The 20,343-nt window shown below is 38.5% G+C and overlaps 1 protein-coding gene and 1 long non-coding RNA gene across 6 annotated transcripts in view; one reads left to right on the top strand and one right to left on the bottom strand.

The window, feature by feature from the left end:
* The window catches only part of ncoa1 (nuclear receptor coactivator 1), a 342,571-nt gene extending 330,187 nt beyond the window's left edge, over positions 1 to 12,384 (bottom strand). Inside the window, exon 1 of one of the 3 annotated variants that reach the window (XM_016996553.2) lies at positions 12,070 to 12,384. The gene's annotated coding sequence lies outside the window, so the exon portion shown is untranslated. The remainder of the gene's footprint in view (positions 1 to 12,069) is intronic. The other 2 variants (XM_016996548.2, XM_062968794.1) reach the window with 2 other exon arrangements.
* Positions 12,385 to 12,523: 139 nt separating this feature from the next.
* LOC134295669 (uncharacterized) overlaps positions 12,524 to 20,343 on the top strand; it is a 30,217-nt gene continuing 22,397 nt past the window's right edge. Inside the window, exons 1-3 of one of the 3 annotated variants that reach the window (XR_010002289.1) lie at positions 12,524 to 12,680; positions 14,602 to 14,697; positions 19,689 to 19,789. This is a non-coding gene — a long non-coding RNA (uncharacterized LOC134295669). The remainder of the gene's footprint in view (positions 12,681 to 14,601; positions 14,698 to 19,688; positions 19,790 to 20,343) is intronic. The other 2 variants (XR_010002288.1, XR_010002287.1) reach the window with 2 other exon arrangements.

Raw genomic sequence — 20,343 nt, 5'->3', positions numbered from 1 at the left:
CTCCTCTGTCCCATCAGATCAAGACATGGGATATGGCCTTTTGAGTAGTGCTACCCCAATTGTGGAGTGCTCTCCCCAGAAGGCCCAACACTCATATTTAATGTGTTTTAATCTAAGCTCTATGTCTCTCAATACTAATGTTTTAATAGCTTTGTATTTTTAGCTATGTATTTTCACTATATTATACCCTGCCTTGAGGAAAGGCTATTATTATATCAATTAAAAAGCAAGTTTAAAACTGGCTGTTCATCGAAGTATTTGAGCCTCATCAACTCATGCTACATATCAGGGGTCCTCAAACTTTTTAAGCAGAGGGCCGGTCCACAATCCTTTTGACTTCTATGATTCTATGACTGTTGAAGGGCTGAATTGTCATTTGAAAAAAAAAATACTAACAAATTCCTATGCACACTGCACATGTCTTATATGTGGTAAAAAAAAAAACCAACAACAACAATGAAAGAACAGTACAATATTTTAAAATAAACACAATTTTAACCAACATAAACCTATCAGGATTTCAATGGGAAGTGTGGGCCTGCTTCTGGTCAATGAGATAGTCAAGTTAATTAGGATTGTTGTTATGTGCCTTCAAGAAATTTCATACTTTGGGCGAGCTTAAGTCTAACACTGAGGGTGAGAAAAATGACCTTGGAGGGCCGCATCCGGCACACGGGCCTTAGTTTGGTGACCCCTGCTACATATAGTACACAGTCTTACCACCATGGATTATATATTTCAAGTCCAAACTTGGATCTAGACAAGGCCTGCATAACATGCAGCCTGGCGGTCAGATGTGGCCTGCACATGGCAGTTGATAAAGAGAGGGGGGAAACCAGCTGGAGGGCTTGGGCTCTGAAAATGTATCAAGTTTCTCTCTGTGTGTACTTTTGTACTTAATATTGTTTTGGATGTTCTATTTTCATTTACATAGTAAGCCGCCTTGAGTCTTGTTCAGGAGAAAAGGAGCTTATTAATGAAATAAATAAATCTCACTGACACCATTTGCATCAGCATCTTCAAGCATTCAACATTAGCTGTCAATTGTCTTAGCAGTCTACTAGAACCATTCTATACCAATAAGGAAGCAAATGAGGGAAGATAAATGCCTGAAACTGCACGTTCTTAGTCAAAGTATGTGGGTGGACCTTTTTTTAAAAAAACACACACACACACAACGAACACACAAGGATTCTATTATTCACAGGCACAATGGTGTTTTAATATGAGCTAAGCAAACTCACATAATTCATTTATAGTGAGGAACATTGCAGTTTGCACAGAATGTTATTATATCAAATGTATAAAGTTGGAGCTGAAATAGACAGTATGAGGAAGAATTACAGTCCAGGAGGCTAATGCAAATAATTTAAGGAGGGTAAGAAATTTATCAGGCACTAGTCACAGTGGGGAGAAAGTATGGCTCTGGAGACCAGGGTTCAAATTCCCACTTGAGCAGGGAAACTCACAGGTTAACCTTGGGCAAGCCACATTCCTTCAGCCTCAGATGAAGGCAATTACAAATCCCTTCTGAACATATATTGTCAAGAAAGCCCCACAATATGTTTACCTCAGGGTCACAATAAATGACTTGAAGGCACACAACAACCACAATTGCATTTTTTCTGAAACATTTTAAAAATTTCAACATGATAACAAACTGCAAGGCAATGACCTAAACTAATGCTAATTAAGGTGATTAATTACAACATTCACACTGGCCTCCAACAAGAGTTATCTGGACTTTCCACAGATATATATAAACCTTCCTTGCTTAGTTTCTCCATACCTCACAACCTCTGAGGATGCCTGCCATAGATGTGGGCGAAACGTCAGGAGAGAATACTTCTTAGAACATGGCCATACATCCCGGAAAACATACAACAACCCTGTGATCCTGGCCATGAAAGCCTTTGACAACATATCTATCACCTGTCAACCACTAGGGTCCTAATCTACAATTGATAAACCATTCATATCTTTAAAACACTTTTTAAAATAGAAATTTCATTTCCAGGTTTGTGCAGTACAATGCATGATCCACATCTGAATTTCCTGCAACGTAACGTAAATACTTGCTTCATAATACATAGATATCTGATGCAACTATACATTAAAATAAGAATGCATATGCTTTGCTATTTTTATAGAGACAACCCAAGTCCAAAACACCAGGAGGGCCGAAGGTTGCCCATGCCTGATTTAGGCCATACAAAGCCATACAAAACTGGGTCTACAGAACATGCCATAGTTGCTGATTCTATTGTAAATTCCTTTACTAAATGGACTTCTGAGTTCAAATCTCCACATTAAAATATCAATGAAGAAATGAGTATCTTCTCATTGACTTTCCAAGACTTTTGGGGGAAAACAATGATCCTTTGTAAACAAAATTGTAGTAGTATAAGAAGATTAATGCATATTTGGATTGATTCCATCAAGGAAGCCACTTGACTTCATCAAGGAAACTAAAGCTGCTGAAAACATCTTTTAGTTTTGAAAATGTGAGCAGAGCTCTTCAAAGTCTCTCATTCAGAGGGCAAAGTTGACTTGATGGCAAGTAACAACAAAGCCTGTGAATTATAACAAGCAAGAGGGGTCCAAAACAAGAGAGCAAAAATTAGTGTGCTTCTAATTTATTCAGAAAGAACCAGTAGCACAGTGTATTGAGTTCAATGAGACTAGCTGCCAAGAACATGTGCACAGGACAGCAACTTCGGCAGAGGTAGGAGGAATTATTTACAAACAGGCACTCAGTTGAGCCACAATACCTTTAAACCTTAAACCAGTTAACTTTAAACTATGAATTTTATTGGTATGAGTGATGTTAATATGTATTAATCTTATGTCTATGTCTTTTTATATCATATATGTGTTTTTAATCTATATATATAAAAGAGTGATGGCATCATGGCGACCCACAAAACAACAAAACTACAGGCCCCCCAACCTCGAAATTTGACAACACAACCCCTCATCCACGCCTCTAGGTTGATACAACAAAAAGAAAACAAAAATAAAGTCCTAATTAGAGAGAGAGGAATAATTGCTTTTATCCATTTCCTGCCAGTTAGAAGGCTAAGCTCCTCCAACTTGGTCTCCTAGCAACCCAATAAAAAAAATAAAAAACACTAAAAAAAATTAAAAACACTAAAAAATTAATACAATAAAATACTATAATAACAGAAAATAACTAAAAATAATACAAGAAAATAATAAAATATAATAAATAAAAAGATAACTTACAATAAAATTAATTAAAAAATACAAATAACGTCAAATAAAAATTACACAACAATTTTTAACCAATACCACCACCACTTTGCCACAGTAACGCGTGGCCGGGCACAGTGTTTTTATATATGTAGTTTAACTATTCTGTACTCTGCTTCAAGCCTTGAGAAGAGACACATAAGAAATGAAATTATTATTATTACCCACTCCACTATCAACAACAAATCGGATAAGACAGGATAATTATTACCATCATCATCATCATCAATAATAATAATAATAATAATAATATACAGGGAATCCATTTAAATATTCCCATACCCTCCCTCACATACCCTCAAATATAGCCAGTCACACCAACACGTACTTTCACAGAATCATAGAATCAGAAGAGACCACAAGGGCTTAGAAATAATTATTTGACTGGGTAATAATTTTAATATACTTACATTAGATGATATTCAGGATCCATCCATTCTCTAGACAACTTAACATTCAGCTAACAGCCTTAGCTTACTTTAAAAAATGTTTGACTGTAAGTAAAGATAGTCTATTGGGCAAATTATTAGACTACCAATCCTTAGTCCTGACCAGAGGAGATGTACTAAATCAATTGAATTTCTTTAAATACTGATTCATTCTTCATGAATTGATTCAATAGGCCTACTCTAGTTGAGACAAACTGAAAGAATTCAGCCACTGTTTCAGAGGCCTTTGGAAGGTCTTTGCTTATGTTATTGAAATCTTTTGACCCTGGAAGTAACTTTAATCCTGGACCAAAAACTTCTCATTTTAAATTAACATCAAATGTAACTCTGTCCCCTAGAACTTTCTGCCAACCTAAGCCAACAATGTGAGAATAATGCTAATTAAAGACACCTTTGTACTTTCTTTGATTCAATGAGAATATTTTTTCTTTCTTTTAGAAAACAGGATTGCTACACAGCTTTGAAAGACACACTGAGAAAAATGCATCTTCAAATTAACATGAACAAAAACATAAAACGTATCCAGACTTTCTTTTTAAAGTGATTTTCCTCAACTCACAATTCTCTATAATACCCAATCTTAGTAACTCATATTTGAAGCTTAAGTTCTAAAAGTTTAGGAATTAAACTGTAAATTAGCATTCTCCCAACCACGAGCCATGACAAATATTCTCTCCAAACCAGTTTGCAGAATATGTTTAAATCTAATCATCCTAAAGTGTAATAATGCTGAATATTTAAGCTTATGTTTTAAATATATCTTGCCCAGAAACTGGAGCAATTTACACATTTCTAAAACAGTGTTAAAACACAAGACCGTTATTTCAATAAGTCACAATTTACTTTGCATAATAAACTGTGAATTAGTCACACTCATGAATATTCATATCTGTTTGCCACAAAAGGGAAGTTGTGCATGAAAAACAAGGCTGAGCCAATGAACCTAATATCTCTATTTATTAATTAATCCTCAGATACCACGCTGAGTTTTTTTTAGAAAAACAAGTCATGGGCAGTTTTCCAACATTTGATAATGCATTTCTACACAGCCAAAAAAGATTTGCCCAATGAAACCAAGCATATTTTTTTCACCAAAAGATAATATCCATAGGCTGAAAGAGCAGTACTGTGAAAATTACAATGATTTCTCACCCACCATTAAGAGCTTCTGGACCTTTTTAAAAAGTAGTTTTAGATACTAATTCTGATTAAGCAAGCCTAATGTTTCAGAAATGCCTAATAATGGTTTTATAGTTACATTTTCTTGTGTAGTGCAACCCCTTATCCACAGGTTCACTTACCCACACCCTTACCCCAGGGTTCACACAGCCATGCAAAGTCCAGGGAAGCATCCCTCACAGATATGGGGTTTCTTCTATATAGTCGAAATATAAGATTCACTATTATCCATGGTTTCAGGTATCCCCCATGGACATAGGCAATGTACTATGCTTTTCTTTTCTTCCTTAACCTTGCACATAAAGTATCAAAGCAGGAAGGTATCAAATATTCTGTGCGTACATGGATGCACCTAAATTTTATTGTTGTTCCAAGCCTTCAACTCAACATTGTTCCATTAATCTCTTATTTCTCTTTTTCCAGTTGTTTAGGATTGCAGGAGAAATCATTAATGTCATTAACTTGCCACTCTTTTTAAATGATTTTGTATAATGCCGGGTGTTTTTGAGTCAAATGGAAGATTATCACTGAACATTTGAGTTAATGAAACATTTAACTCTAGAAGTTAAAATGGAGGTCAGTGCAACACTTATTTATATTTCTCACAAACCTATATCCTGAAAAGATATAAAGGAATGCTATAGCATGGTGGACATTAGTACACTTCATCAGCTTCATCTGGAGTAAACAAAAGCTAATACTACAAATTTATTTTTCTCAATTGGTCTCAAATACGCTATAGGATTCCTTCATACATTCTTATGCTGAAACAGGCTAACACGATATGTCTTTGAGTACTACAATTCTTTCTTGGCGTTGGTCCGAGAACACAAAAGCCAACCCCATAAATCTTACAGAAAACTGAAAACTCCTGTCTTTTCCTCAATTAGAAGAAGTGGTTAACTTCAAAAACAGTTTTTCCAGTTTTCATTTCATGAAATCAGCAAAATCACCTGAAAACACGTAATGAATAAGATGACAACCTTGTTCTCCATTAGTGGAGATTCTGCATGACCTGAAATACTCCTACTGCAAGGTGCATTTCCTTCAACTCACACAGGAAACTTGTCACTTCTCAACCATAATTTTACTATTTCTTTCCATACTAAAAGTCATATTCTAAGCAAGGGAGGGTTGTTACCTTCTCCTACCCATAGGACTCATTCAAAAGAAGCCCTGCTTCTAAGATTTGAGCTCAACTATCTTCCATCACCCTAGGAGGAGGCAAAGTATCTGCATTTTGCAAACCAGGTAAGAGGTACAAACATGTGATTTAGGGATATAAGTGTAATGCCAGCTGGCATGATTATGCTCCAGGTGTAACACATTAAAACACATTACTTTGAAACATATCCATTGCTAATCTCATATAAACTCAGATTCACCAAGCAGCTAGAAAAGCCCTTGTGTGACAACAAACCATCTAGAGGCCGAGAGGAAAAAAAATAGGACTGCCTTTCAACCTATTTTATTGAGGCTGTGTACAAATCAGATACCCCCATTACTCACTACCCTGTTTCCCCTAAAATAAGACATCCCCAGAAAATAAGACCTAGTAGAGGTTTTGCTGAATTGCTAAATATAAGGCCTCCCCCAAAAGTAAGACCTAGCAAAGTTTTTGTTTGGAAGCATGACCTCCGAAAAGAACACCAGAGCATGCAGGATCGGTAAATGTACGTACCATAGAATGTTGTACATGGAAATAATGGTAGTAACAAGAAACTCTTGATGGGATTCCCAGTTTGTCTGGTTATGCTGGTTTGTGATGACTATACTATTGTATAGTATGTAATAAATGTTCATTTTTTTGTTCAACAATAAATGTGAATTCTTCTTCATTGAAAAATAAGACATCCCCTGAAAATAAGACCTACAGCATCTTTGGGAGCAAAAATTAATATACGACACTGTCTTATTTTCGGGGAAACACTGTATATATATGGTAATAAAATCTGTTAAAATATAGATTTAATTATATATCTTGCTCCATCCCATTTAAAATAAAGCCTATTGCAAAGCTTTTAAAAAATACCGTAAATTAAAAGTTATATTAAAAACATTAGTTTACAACAATTTTGAAAAGTAATTAAAAGAGAATAACATAAATTTAGTATCCCTTATTTGAAATGCTTGGGGCCAAAGGTGTTTCAGATGTTCAACACCTTTTGAGTTTGGAATACCTATATTTGCACATACCTATGCAATTAATTATCTTGGATATAGCACCCAAAGTGAAACAAGAAGTACATTTATATTACCTATACATGTTATACATAGTGTGAAAGCAATTTTATACAATAATTTTAATGTTTTTGTGCAGGGAATAAAGTGTGTGTCACCCATTTTTAAATTTCAAATTTCTGGAGTTTTTCAGAATTCAAGGTGCAGAATGCTCAATCTGTGATGACGATAATAATAACAGACACACCTCTATTTAATGACTTTCTGCAAGGCTGATTAACAACCAAAGGCCTGGATAAATTAGCTGAGACAGAGCAGGGAGGGAGCCAACTGCTTTGGAGCAGCCACTAAAGAGTCCTTCTCCTGTGTCCTTCCCGAATATGCCTGTGAGGCTGGTGGGGCTGACAGAAAGTTGTTCCCTGAGGCTCCAAGAACTCAGGCAGGCTTATATTGAAAGCTGGACAGTGCTTCCCCCATTGACCAATTAACCATCTCTTCAGCTCACATTAACCTTGAAGTCATTTGATACCTCATTACCATCTCGATTTTCTTTAACCAGAAAAGCGGCAGGACAATGCTACTAATAAGACACAGCAAGTGAACAGTGTGTGCTCAGATCACACTTAACGGCCGATAGTCTGACATGGAGAGGTAGCAAACAAGAGCAACCTTTGTTGAAAAGCAAGAAATTTGAATGTTTGCACAGCCAGAAATAATACAGACACATACACAGAGGCACATCCAAGACTACAATCTGTAGTTAGAATCCTAGAATTGGAGGAAACCCCAAGGGGCATTCAGTCCAACACCATTCTCCCATGAAGGAATATACAATCCAAACCCTCTGAGCAGATGGTCATCCAGCCTCTGATTAAAAACCTCCAACACTCTCAGACACCATATTCCACTCTCAAACCTTTCTAATCTTCAGAAAGTTCTTTCCAATGTTTAAGTTGAATCTCTTTTCCTGAGATTTGAATCAACTGCTCCATGTCTTCAGAGCAACAGGGGAAAAAAACCCTGCTCTACAGAACATCCTTTCAAATGTTTAAATATGGCTCTCACAATCTCTCTCAACCTTCTCTTCTCTAAGCAAAACATACCCAGTTTGCTGTATGATCATCGTCACTCCACCGTTTTCACCCGAGAACACACCCACAAACAAACACCACTCTCTATCCCTTCCCCTCAGCCTGCCATGTTAAGAGGGTCAAGGCAGCCGAGCTCTTAATGGAGAGCTGAAAGGGAATAAAGAGGGGGGAAAGCTGAAAGCAGATTCCCTGCTATTAAACCCGACTGTGGTGTGCTTGAATCAAACAAGAACAAAATGCACAGATATGTCAAAAGTGAAGGCCGTTAATTAAACTGGAAGGAGAGGCATTTTCATGCAGACTAAAACCCCTCCCTTTCTTCCCAAATGACATTTCATTCTTATTCCTCCGAAATATTAAAAGAAAAAAAGAGGCAGCACAAAACTGGAGAGGCAGAAATGGAGGATAGTACATGCACACAGAGGCATTTGAGAGTAGACTGCTGGTTAAGAAATCTTTTTTTTTCTCCGTATCGTTGCAGTCCCAAAACTCCAAATGCACACTCATCTCCTACCTTACATCTCTAATCACTGCCTGGGCAGTTTTGCCCCCAAAGCCACATGCCAGCCGCATAAATGCACCACGCTCTCTGCACCATGCACAAGGATAGGGCAACCCAGCAGCCCCTCTCAAGAGGCACTCTCTCCTCTGCACTTGCTTCAGCATGCAAACTCTTGGGGGACCCCGCCCCCTTACTCATCCAGTGCTCCCCAAAAGCTCCTTGCTGGTCCTTTTATTAGCCAACTTTGTGTTAGGAAAGGTGAGAACACAATCACTGCCCCCACAAAAAGATACCCCAATGACACATCCTTTTGGATCAGCACCCATTAGCTGCAACTCATGCCCACTCCCTGCACCCCAAAATTCTCAGGAGTTCAATTCCCCCTCCAATAATGTCAATTTGCTCCTCAAGCTCCTTTATTTTGGACATGACATTTCTACTATGGTCTCCCCAAGACACACACATATTTCCAGGATACCCTCTTTTCCCCAAAAAACAAGCTATCTCCAAATAGTCACACCTTAAACCCCCTTTCTTCCTCCTCCTCCCTCTGGAAAAGGAACTTAAGTTTTTGAAGCGTGGGGAATGTGAAGGGAGTGCTTTTGAGGGACAGTTAGGCAAGGAACCTAACTTGGAAGAGAGAAAACACACACCCTGGTCCTCTCCCTCCACCTCCCCTCCAGTCCTCACAACTCATAACATCAAGCTCATTTGGCCAATTCCCAAATCAGTTTCTTTGCCCAACTTCCCTCCTCCAAAATCAGGTTCCTTGCTCAATTGCATCCCAAATTCAAATTCTCTGACCAACTGCCCCACCAACATTAGATTCTTTTTTCAATTGCTCCGCAAAATCAAGTTTTTTGAATAACTGCCCCCCCCCCCCCCCGTGAGTTCCCTTTTCCAACTGCCCACCAGAAATCAGGGTCCTTACCCAACTGCTATCCCCAATATCAAGTTCTTTGCGCAAATCAGCCTTCTTCCCCAACTGCTTCCTCAAAATACCACCCCCTCAATACTCCCTCCTATAAAACAAGACCCGGCCCCTACTTTGCACCTCACCTCATAAGCTTTACAACCTGAAATCAGGAAAATTCCCCCTTACGCTCATCCACAAGCATTTGCAAACACATGCCCTCCCCACATAACATGATATTGTAGATAATATAAATATAATAAGAGGTATAAATATAAATACTATATATATAATGACACTTCCCTATATTTTTTCTCTCTCCCTCACATTCCTCACATATGTATACATACATAAATGCATGATCTCAAATCCCCATTTTATACCTATTTCTATACACTATAATCCCACTCTTTCACATTATACATGTATATAACCCCACTCCATCACAAAATGTATGTGTGTGCGTATAATCTCACTTCCCTACATTATATCTAAACACTATAATTGCACTCCCTGAGAGAGAGAGAGAATATATATACAGTAGAGTCTCACTTATCCAACACTCACTTATCCAACGTTCTGGATTATCCAACGCATTTTTGTAGTCAATGTTTTCAATATATCATGATATTTTGGTGCTAAATTCGTAAATATAGTAATTACTACATAACATTAATGTGTAATGAACTACTTTTTCTGTCAAATTTGTTGTATAACATAATGTTTTGGTGCTTAATTTGTAAAATCATAACCTATTTTGATGTTTAATAGGCTTTTTCTTAATCTCTCCTTATTATCCAACATATTCACTTATCCAACATTCTGCCAGCCCATTTATGTTGGATAAGTGAGACTCTACTGTATGTATATATATATATATATATATATATATATGATGTGCAGAACTGAGATTATAGAGTGAGGGAGTAGGATCATCATACAGATATATAATCTCACTTCCCTACATTATATCTTAATAATGATAATCTTACTCCCCTATATATATATATATATATATCCCACCTCTGTCTATATGCGACAATCCCACTCACTCACAATACATACATAATCTCAATTCATTATATCTCAATACTCAATAATCCCACTCCCACACAGTATGAGTGTGTATATATATACCCAATAATCCTACTCCCTCACTCTTTCTCTCTCTATATATATTCTTAATTCTCCACATTATCTCTTTCCAAGCACTATAATCCCACTCCCACCCAATAGATATAATCTCAGTTCTCCACATTATATCTCTTGTCACTGCACTGTAGCCCCACTCCCTCACTTCCCCATGTTTTATCTCTACCTATACATGATAACGCTGGTCCCTCACAGCATGTGTGTGTGTATATATACAATAATCCTACTCCCTCTATATATATATTCCCACATTAAATCTCTATCCATGCACTATAACCCCATTCCCTCAGTTGCCCACATTATATCTGTACTAGATAACCCCACTCCCTCACAGTATGTGTGTGTGTGTGTGTGTGTGTGTGTATATGTGACAATCCTACTCCCCCACAGTATGTATGTATGTAGGTATGTGTATATACCCATGTATGTATGTGTATATACCCGATAATCCTACTCCCCCTTCTCTCTCTCTCTCTCTCTATATATATAATCTCACTTCCCCACATTATATCTCTATCTATACACTCTAATCCCACATATGTTTATGATAATTGTACTCCCTTGCTCTCTCTATATATACAGTCTCAGTTCTTCACATTACATCTCTATCCATGCACCCACTCCGTCACATAAAAATCTATACATTCCCTAATATATATATATATATATATGCAGAACCCCACTCCTGAGAGCCTCGCCCCTTTTTATATTAGATATTATTATTATTATTACATAGGCAGAAAGGCAGGCAGATAGGCAAATAGATAGTCAGATAGATAGGCATACAGATAGATAGGCATGTAGATAGATAGATAGAGAGAGAGGCAGATAGATATTTATTTACAGTATTTACAGATGGGTATACAGATAAGAGAGGCACAGAGATAGAGAAATAGACTGATAGGCAGATAGATAGATAGATAGATAGATAGATAGGTATTTACAGTATTTATAGATAGGCATACAGATAAGATAGGCATATAGATAGATAGAGAAATAGACAGATATTTATTTACAGTATTTACAGATAGGTATACAGATAAGATAGGCATATAGATAGATAGATAGATAGAGAAATAGACAGATAGATATTTATTTACAGTATTTACAGATACGCATACAGATAAGATAGGCATATATATATATATATAGATAGATAGATAGATAAATAGACAGATAGATAAATAGACAGATAGATAAATAGATAGATAGATAGATAGATAGATAGATAGATAGATAGATAGAGATTGATGTTTGTCCTCAAAGAACAACCCTATACACACACACAGGAGCCATGACAGGGTGAGAATCCCTCACTCACTCACTCACCGTAGGGCTTTTCCTTTTTGCTTCTCCTTCTGGGTTCACCTGCCTTCTCCGCCTGACAGGCACCCGCCTCGGCCTTCCCCCCCGTTCCCAGGCAGGCCGGGAAGGGGCTTTGCGTGAGGAGAGAGACCGAGGAGGCGGAGGAGGGGGCGGGGAGGGAAGGAAGGGGGCGTCGCGAGCTCTGGCTCCTGAGGCGATGATAGTGATGGTGGTGATGGGAGTAATATAGCGAGGCCTCCAGTGGCTGCGCTTTGCTCCTGGGGTCGGGGCCCCGGCTCCCTCCCTGCCTCCCTGCCGCGGCGGGGCCCCCTTTCCGCCTGCTCCGAGCGGGGCGGGGCGGAGCAAGAAGGCAAGGCCGCCGCCTCCGAGGCCAGGGTTCGGCCCGCTCCTCCGCCTCAGCCGCGCGCCGCCGCCATCTTGGAAAAGCCCGCCTGGGCGCCAGAGCATGGGCTCAGCTTGGCCCCGCCCTCCAGGTGATTTGGACTACAACTCCCACAATTCCTAACAGCCGGGACGGCTGTTAGGAATTGTGGGAGTTGTAGTCCAAATCACCTGGAGGGCGGGGCCAAGCTGGCCCATGCTTGTAAACATAGCAGGCCTCCTGACCGCATATGGTGAGTAAAAGTATCCATACCATACATACTTGTATATACACAAGAAGCATATACAGTAGAGTCTCGCTTATCCAACGTTCTGGATTATCCAACGCATTTTTGTACTCAATGTTTTCAATACATCGTGATATTTTGGTGCTAAATTCGTAAATACAGTAATTACTACATAGCCTTACTGCATATTGAACTACTTTTTCTGTCAAATTGGTGCTGAATTTGTAAAATCATAACCTAATTTGATGTTTAATAGGCTTTTCCTTAATGCCTCCTTATTATCCAACATATTCGCTTATCCAACATTCTGCCGGCCCGTTTACGTTGGATAAGTGAGACTCTACTGTATATAGGAGCAGGGCTTACATAAATACAGTAGAGTCTCACATATCCAACGTTCTGGATTATCCAACGCATTTTTGTAGTCAATGTTTCCAATACATCGTGATATTTTGGTGCTAAATTCATAAATACAGTAATTACTACATAGCATTACTGCGTATTGAACTACTTTTTCTGTCAAATTTGTTGTTAAACATGATGTCTTTGTGCTTTATTTGTAAAATCATAACCTAATTTGATGTCTAATAGGCTTTTCCTTAATCCCTCCTTATTATCCAAGATATTCGCTTATCCAAGCTTCTGCCAACCCATTTAGCTTGGATAAGTGAGACTCTACTGCATATATATATATATATATATAGGAGCAAGGCTTACATAAACACACACACACACACACACACAAATGCATATACAGTAGAGTCTCACTTATCCAAGCTAAACGGGCCGGCAGAACCTTAGATAAGCGAATATCTTGGATAATAAGGAGGGATTAAGGAAAAACCTATTAAATGTCAAATTAGGTTATTATTTTACAAATTAAGCACCAAAACATCACGTTATACAACAAATTTGACAGAAAAAGTAGTTCAGTACGCAGTAATGTTATGCTGTAATTACTGTATTTACGAATTTAGCACCAAAATATCACGATATATTGAAAACATTGACTACAAAAATGCATTGAATAATCTAGAACCTTAGATAAGCTAGTGTTGGATAAATAAGACTCTACTGTATGTGTGTGTGTGTGTGTGTGTGTGTGTGTGTGTGTGTATATATATATATATATATATATATATATATAAAAGCAGGGCTTACATAAATACACACACTTAGTCCTAATATTTTTTATACTGGTTTTAAACCACTTCATTGGATGTGTTGCAATAGCAGATTCCCAGATTAGCTTAAGTGTTTACACCTTATTTTATTTTGTTTTGGTTATTTAATATTTAATGTTTATTTTACTTAAGTGATATTTGTCTTTACTGTTCTAATGTAGCACAAATCTTCTGTAAAATCATACTACGTATTTTTGACATCAATATCGAAATCTCAATATCTCAATATTTCAATATCGAAATATACAGAAAGTCTTTACTTTCCATGCACACACAAACGCATACATTAAATATACCCAGTATGGGTTTACACAAATTGGTGTGTGTATACACAGAATACAGAAACATATACATATACTATATATAATACACACACACAAACATATATAGTATGTGTGAAGTTAGATTGATAAATACACACAGTACAATGCTCATCTATATGAGTCTGATTCCCACAAAATCAAGTCCAGGAATATATCCATAGGTTTGAGGGTTATACTGTACTGTATACTGTATGCACACAGAAAAGAGCAACAGGGCTTGTATATATGCATATACAAGGGGTGTGTATGTGTAAATAGAATAGATTGTTGCCTGGAGGTGGAAAGGAGGTGTTTTCAGATACATAAATAATGTGTCTCTGTGTGTGTTTATACACACATAGAGAGATAGCTGTATTAGGAGATATGCAGACCTTCCTTTCACCAGATGCTTAAATATTCATTTCTCTTGTTCCACTGCAGAGTTCTTCCTGCCCGCCTGTAGTTTGAACATTATTGCCTAATAAAACTGCATATCAACAGGGAAAGGCTAGCAAGGAGGGAGGCCAAAATGAAAAGGTAGGATTTCACCTTTCAATTCCTGCATGAGCTGACAATACTGCAAAGGCAGTAAGCAGAAGAAGTTCACGATATTAAAAATACAAGGCATTCATACTAATATCATACCAATTTTGTAATGAAGAAAATGTTGTAAGATCAAGCTAGGGTTACTGTGTAGTGTTTCATGTATTTTAACAGGTGAATAGTACTGTGTTTAATTCAATTTTATTGTCTGATGTTTCAACTTTTATGTTGCACATTGTATTTTTTGGAATTATTAGCCACTTTGAGTCTCTAATAATAATAATAATAATAATAATAATAATAATAACAATAACAACAACAACAACAACAACAACAACGAGAAGGTAAGACAAGACACACCAGCCCCTTCTACACTGCCATATAAAATCCAGATTATCTGCTTTAAACTGAATTATATGGCAGTGTAGACTCAGTTAATCCAGTTCAAAGCAGATAATGTGGATTATCTGCTTTGATAATCTGGATTATATAGTAGTGTAGAAGGGGCCATAAAAACAAGGTAGCAGGCGGGCAACCCTATGCATATTTATTTAGCGGAAACTCCTGGTAAGTTTAGAATATGTCCTAGTGTTTGCAATGTACATACCACAGTTTGGATAATGGTTGTTTCCAAAGACATTTGCTCATGACACACCAGCACCATGCCTATCTGTGCCAATGGTGTGCCAAGTAAACACAAAACACACAATACCAATGATAGTGCTTTATCTGTGGCTGGCCTCATGCTTGCCTTCAGTCTCAGGCCCCTTCTGCACTATCATATAAAATCCAGATTGTCTGCTTTGAAGTGGATTATATGGCAATGTAGACTCATATAATTCAGTTCAAAATAGATAACGTGAATTATCTGCTTTAATAATCTGGATTATATGGCAGTGTAGAAGGGGCCTCACTTGGTTACAGCTTTCGGGCGCAACTTCCTACTGCGTGCCTACTACTTGTTTATAAATAATTGTGCATTGTAACAGCTACCTTATAGTCAATTAGATCATTGGTCCAGCCATCTCAGTGTTGTTTACATTGATAGTCAGCATTTTTCCAGGGTTTATTTTTATTTCTTTTTACCCCCAACAAGTCTTAGTACAGTACAAGCTGTATAGTGTGATGCAGCAGTTGAAAAGGGCAACTTGATCTAAGCTATGTCAATAAGCGTATAGTGTCTAGATCAAGAGAAATCATAATCTCAGCCCATTCTACTTGGAATAATCCAATAATCCGGTTTTGGGCAACATGTCTCAAGAAGTATGTTGATAAGCTAGAACAGTAATTCCCAAAGTGGGTGCTACCGCCCCCTGGTGGGCGCTGCTGCGATCCAGGGGGGCGGTGATGGCCACAGGTGCATTATTTGTATTACCTTTCTATTCTGAGTTCAAAAAATAGTTTCATAATTTCAAACTTCAATGTTTCTAATTTACACCTTTATTTACTATATTTTACAAAAAAGGTAGAAACATTAATACATATATCTTTCTGTTTAATTGCTATTAAAATTATAAAAAAATTAATTTCCAGGTGGCACAGAGTAATATTTTTTCTGGAAAGGGGGTAGTAGGCCAAATAAGTTTGGGAACCACTGAGCTAGAACATATCCAGAGAAAGATGACCAAAATGATCATAGGTTTCAAAGCCAAGCCCTATGAGTAGTAGTTTAGAGAGCTGAGTATGTTTACCTTGGACAAGAGAAGGTTCATAGGGGATATAAGAGTCGTGTTTAAATGCTTGAAAGGATGTCACATTGAGGAGAGGTCAAGCTTGTTTTCTGCTGCTCTAGAGACTATTAGGACACAATGGAGCAAAGGATTCAACCTGCACAAAAAGAGATCCACCTAAACATTAAGAGGCACTTCCTGGTGGTGAGAGCTGTTCAACAGTGGTAAATGCTGCTTGAGAGTCCATTGGAGTCTCCTTTTCTGAAAGTTTGTAAGCAGAGGCTGTATGGCTATCTGTCAGGAATGCTTTGATTGTGTTTTCCTGTATGGCACAAGAAAGTTAGACTGGATGACCCTGGGGATCCTATCTAACTCTATGATTCCATGATCCTTTGGCTCTATACAAGTAACATTGATGTAATATAGGTACAATATTTTTCATAGGCTAGTGCTGGTCATAATACATCAGGGAAAGATATGTTTTGGAGATGAGCAACCATCCTTAAAAGAGATTTTGATGATGATGATGTATTTATATGACATATGCAGCCTATATTCTGGCTTCTCTTCAAATCAAAGTAAGCATTTTCCACGCACTGCAAGGAAAAGCAAGTAAATAATGAACTTTCAGCATGGTAAAGGCATGTGTGGAATCGCTTTGAGGCTGACTTGCGTGATAAGATTGCACACTGAGCATCTCTGTGGGTTGAGGAGTACTTTCCCATATTACTGCACTATATCAAAGATGCCAAAAGCAGAGTTCCTCATTCTGGCCTGGCTGAGCACATGAGCTGGACTTACAGCCCAATAACAGACCATGTATTCTACTCAGGAAGGAACTTTAAATTACACTTTAGAGCAGGGTGTTGCTGGATTGCAGGTCCCATAAGCCTGAACCAGCATAGCCACTTGGGAGGGACAGATGAGCATTGTTGCAGTACAACAGTATCTGGAAAGCCACAAGTTGATTGTCATTGTTTAAAATGAAAGATTAAACCACATGTGCAGATTTTAAACAGAGCTTGGAAAAGTAACCCACCACCCAACGGCTAGGAAATTCTGGGATTACTGAAATAATAACTTCATGTGGGGTGGTTAATAATTATGAACAGGCAGGGAGAAACATTTTTTTCCATCTATGAAATTAACCGGAAGCATATCTCCCCTCTAATGATGGAATTCACATCTAAAAAAAATCCTGTTGGCACCAAATGGGATTTCCTTTGAATATGAATAGCAACAACAACAAAAAAAATGTGTATTTATAGCTCACCTTTCTTTCATACCGGAAAAGAAATTTATATAGCTTTCAGAGGAGGGACATTCCTGAGGATTTCAGTGGGAAGCAAAGTATTAAACTCAGTCTTCTACCTGCTTCACATGTCCAACCTGGCACAATTTGCATTCTTGAAACCTGTGCATATTTATTATTTAAATGAATAAGCCACCTTAACTCCTGAGTCCCTGTTTTTGTTGTTGTTTATTCATTCAGTCACTTCAGACTCTTAGTGACCTCATGGACCAGCCCACGCCAGAGCTCCCTTCCCAGCTCCTTCAAGGTCAAGCCAGTCACTTCAAGGATAACATCCATCCATCTTGCTCTTGGTCGGCTTCTCTTCCATTTTCCTTCCATTTTCATTCTCCAAGCTTTCCTGTCTTCTCATTATGTGGCCAAAGTCCTTCATCTTTACCTCTAATATCCTTCCCTCAAGTGAGCATTTGGGCATTATTTCCTGGAGGATAGACTGGTTGGATCTTCTTGCGGTCCCAGGCACTCTTAGGATTTTCCTCCAGCACCAAAGTTCAAAAGCGTCTCTCTTCCTTCGCTCAGCCTTCCTTATGGTCCAGCTCTCGCATCCATGGGTCATTATGGGGGATACCATTGCTTTGACTATGTGGACCTTCGTTGCCAGTGTGATGTCTCTGCTCTTCATTATTTTGTCAAGGTTGGCTATTGCTCTCCTCCCAAGAAGGAAACGTCTTCTGATTTCCTGGCTGCAGTAATCTTCATGACTAGAAATACAAAGTCTGTCACTGCCTCCATGTTTTCTCCCTCTATTTGCCAGTTGTCAATCAGTCTGGTTGCCATCATCTTGGTTTTCTTGATGTTTAACTGCAGCCCGGCATTTGCACTTTCTTTGTTCACCCTGGTGATAAGGCTCCTCAGCTCCTCCTCGCTTTCAGCCATCAGAGTGGTATCATCTGCATACCTAAGGTTGTTAATGTTTCTTCCAGCAATTTTAACTCCAGCCTTGGATTCCTCAAACCCCGCACATCGCATGATGTGTTTTGCATACAAGTTGAATAGGGAGGGTGAAAGTATACAGCCCTGTCGTTCTCCTTTCCCAATCTTGAACCAGTCTGTTGTTCCGTGGTCTGGTCTGTTGCCGCTTGGCTGTTCATTATACAGATTCCTCAGGAGACAGACAAGGTGGCTTGGTATCCCCATACCACCAAGAACTTGCCACAATTTATTATGATCCACACAGTCAAAGGCTTTAGAATAGTCAATAGATGTTTTTCTGAAACTCCCTTCCTTCCTCCCTTATCCAGTGGATATTGGCAATTCGGTGTCTCGTTCCTCTGCCTTTTCTAAACCCAGTTTGTACATCTAGCAATTCTCGCTCCATGTATTGCTGGAGTCCCTGTTACACTATGCAATTATGTGCTATGACTTCATCATAACTTCCACGGCAATATTTGATGGTATCCTGCAATTTGTATTCAGAATTCTCAGACAAAGAACTCTAGTGCTCCAATAAACTACAAATCCCAGGATTGCATAGGATGTTGCCATGAAAGTTATGGTGGAATAATTATAGTGCTCTAATTGTATAATGTGAATGGGCCCAGTGTTGCACTTTGCCCCCTTGAATCGAATTTATCATGGTGAAGTGAGAACCAGTGTAGATCGAAAACAGTCCTTTTGGGACTTGAGAGCCAATAAAGTCACTCAGAAACCATTAGAACGTGTGTGGGAAACGTGCAGCCCTTTATGTTTTGTTCAATTACAATTTCCAGGCATGATTGCCAACTTAATCAGTGGTGAAGTGTGTATGCAGCATCTTTATGACTTGTTTTTATGGTTTGATTATTGGTTTCATTGGTTTTCTTGTCTTGTTTTTATTGTTCTGTTAGGGCTTGGCCCCATGTAAGCTGCCCCGAGTCCCTTCGGCGGGGTATAAGAATAAAATTATTATTATTAATTATTATCATTAAAGAACCACATGATTTCCATCCCCACATTAGAGCTGTGAGAGCTGAGCATCATGTACCACTGATTCAAGATAATATCTTTACCCATTGTACTACCAGGTTTTGCAGCTTGGCCAACCAGGAATGACCTGAACCCAGTCTGGACTCCTAGCAGACGGAGCCAAGCATGCCTCGCTAAGAAGAGAACACTGAGTGGCTTTGTAAGTCCAGAGAATGTGTTTCACTGCAGTGTTGTTAAGGACTATTGACAGTCGTAATAAACACTTTTGATTTAATGTCCCCAATAGCAGGGCACCAAGAAATGGTTATTAAAAGTCTGTCCCAGCCATTCAGGCTCTCTCAGCCAGAGCGTGAAAGTGTAAATTAATAACAGCTTTGGAAAGGGTGCAGGGTGAGATAGGGGATGCATCTACATTGTAGAATTAATACAGCTTGACACCACTTCCATTGCCATGGAGCAAAGCAAACTCCTCCAGCCTTTCGGAGTTTGTGAGTTTTTTCTTGTTTGTAACTGTTGTGATCTTGACCACACTCTGACGCTGCTTTCCCGCCTGTTCTGGGCATCATCTCTGCAATATTGCTTGTTCTAATTTCCCCATGGTATCTTAGCATCCTATGCCTAGAGGCAGAAAATACCAGACGATTGTAGAGGGAAGCAATTACAGGGGAGTCAAGCCAAAACAGGTCATATGTGGGTAATGAAGAGAATCCAGTAGGGATGAAGGGGGCCAGAGTGGCAAGATCTCCGTTGTTT

Source organism: Anolis carolinensis, chromosome 1 (assembly GCF_035594765.1).
Source record: "Anolis carolinensis isolate JA03-04 chromosome 1, rAnoCar3.1.pri, whole genome shotgun sequence".
Classification (NCBI taxonomy): domain Eukaryota; kingdom Metazoa; phylum Chordata; class Lepidosauria; order Squamata; family Dactyloidae; genus Anolis; species Anolis carolinensis.
This window is presented reverse-complemented; position numbering and strand designations above follow the sequence as displayed.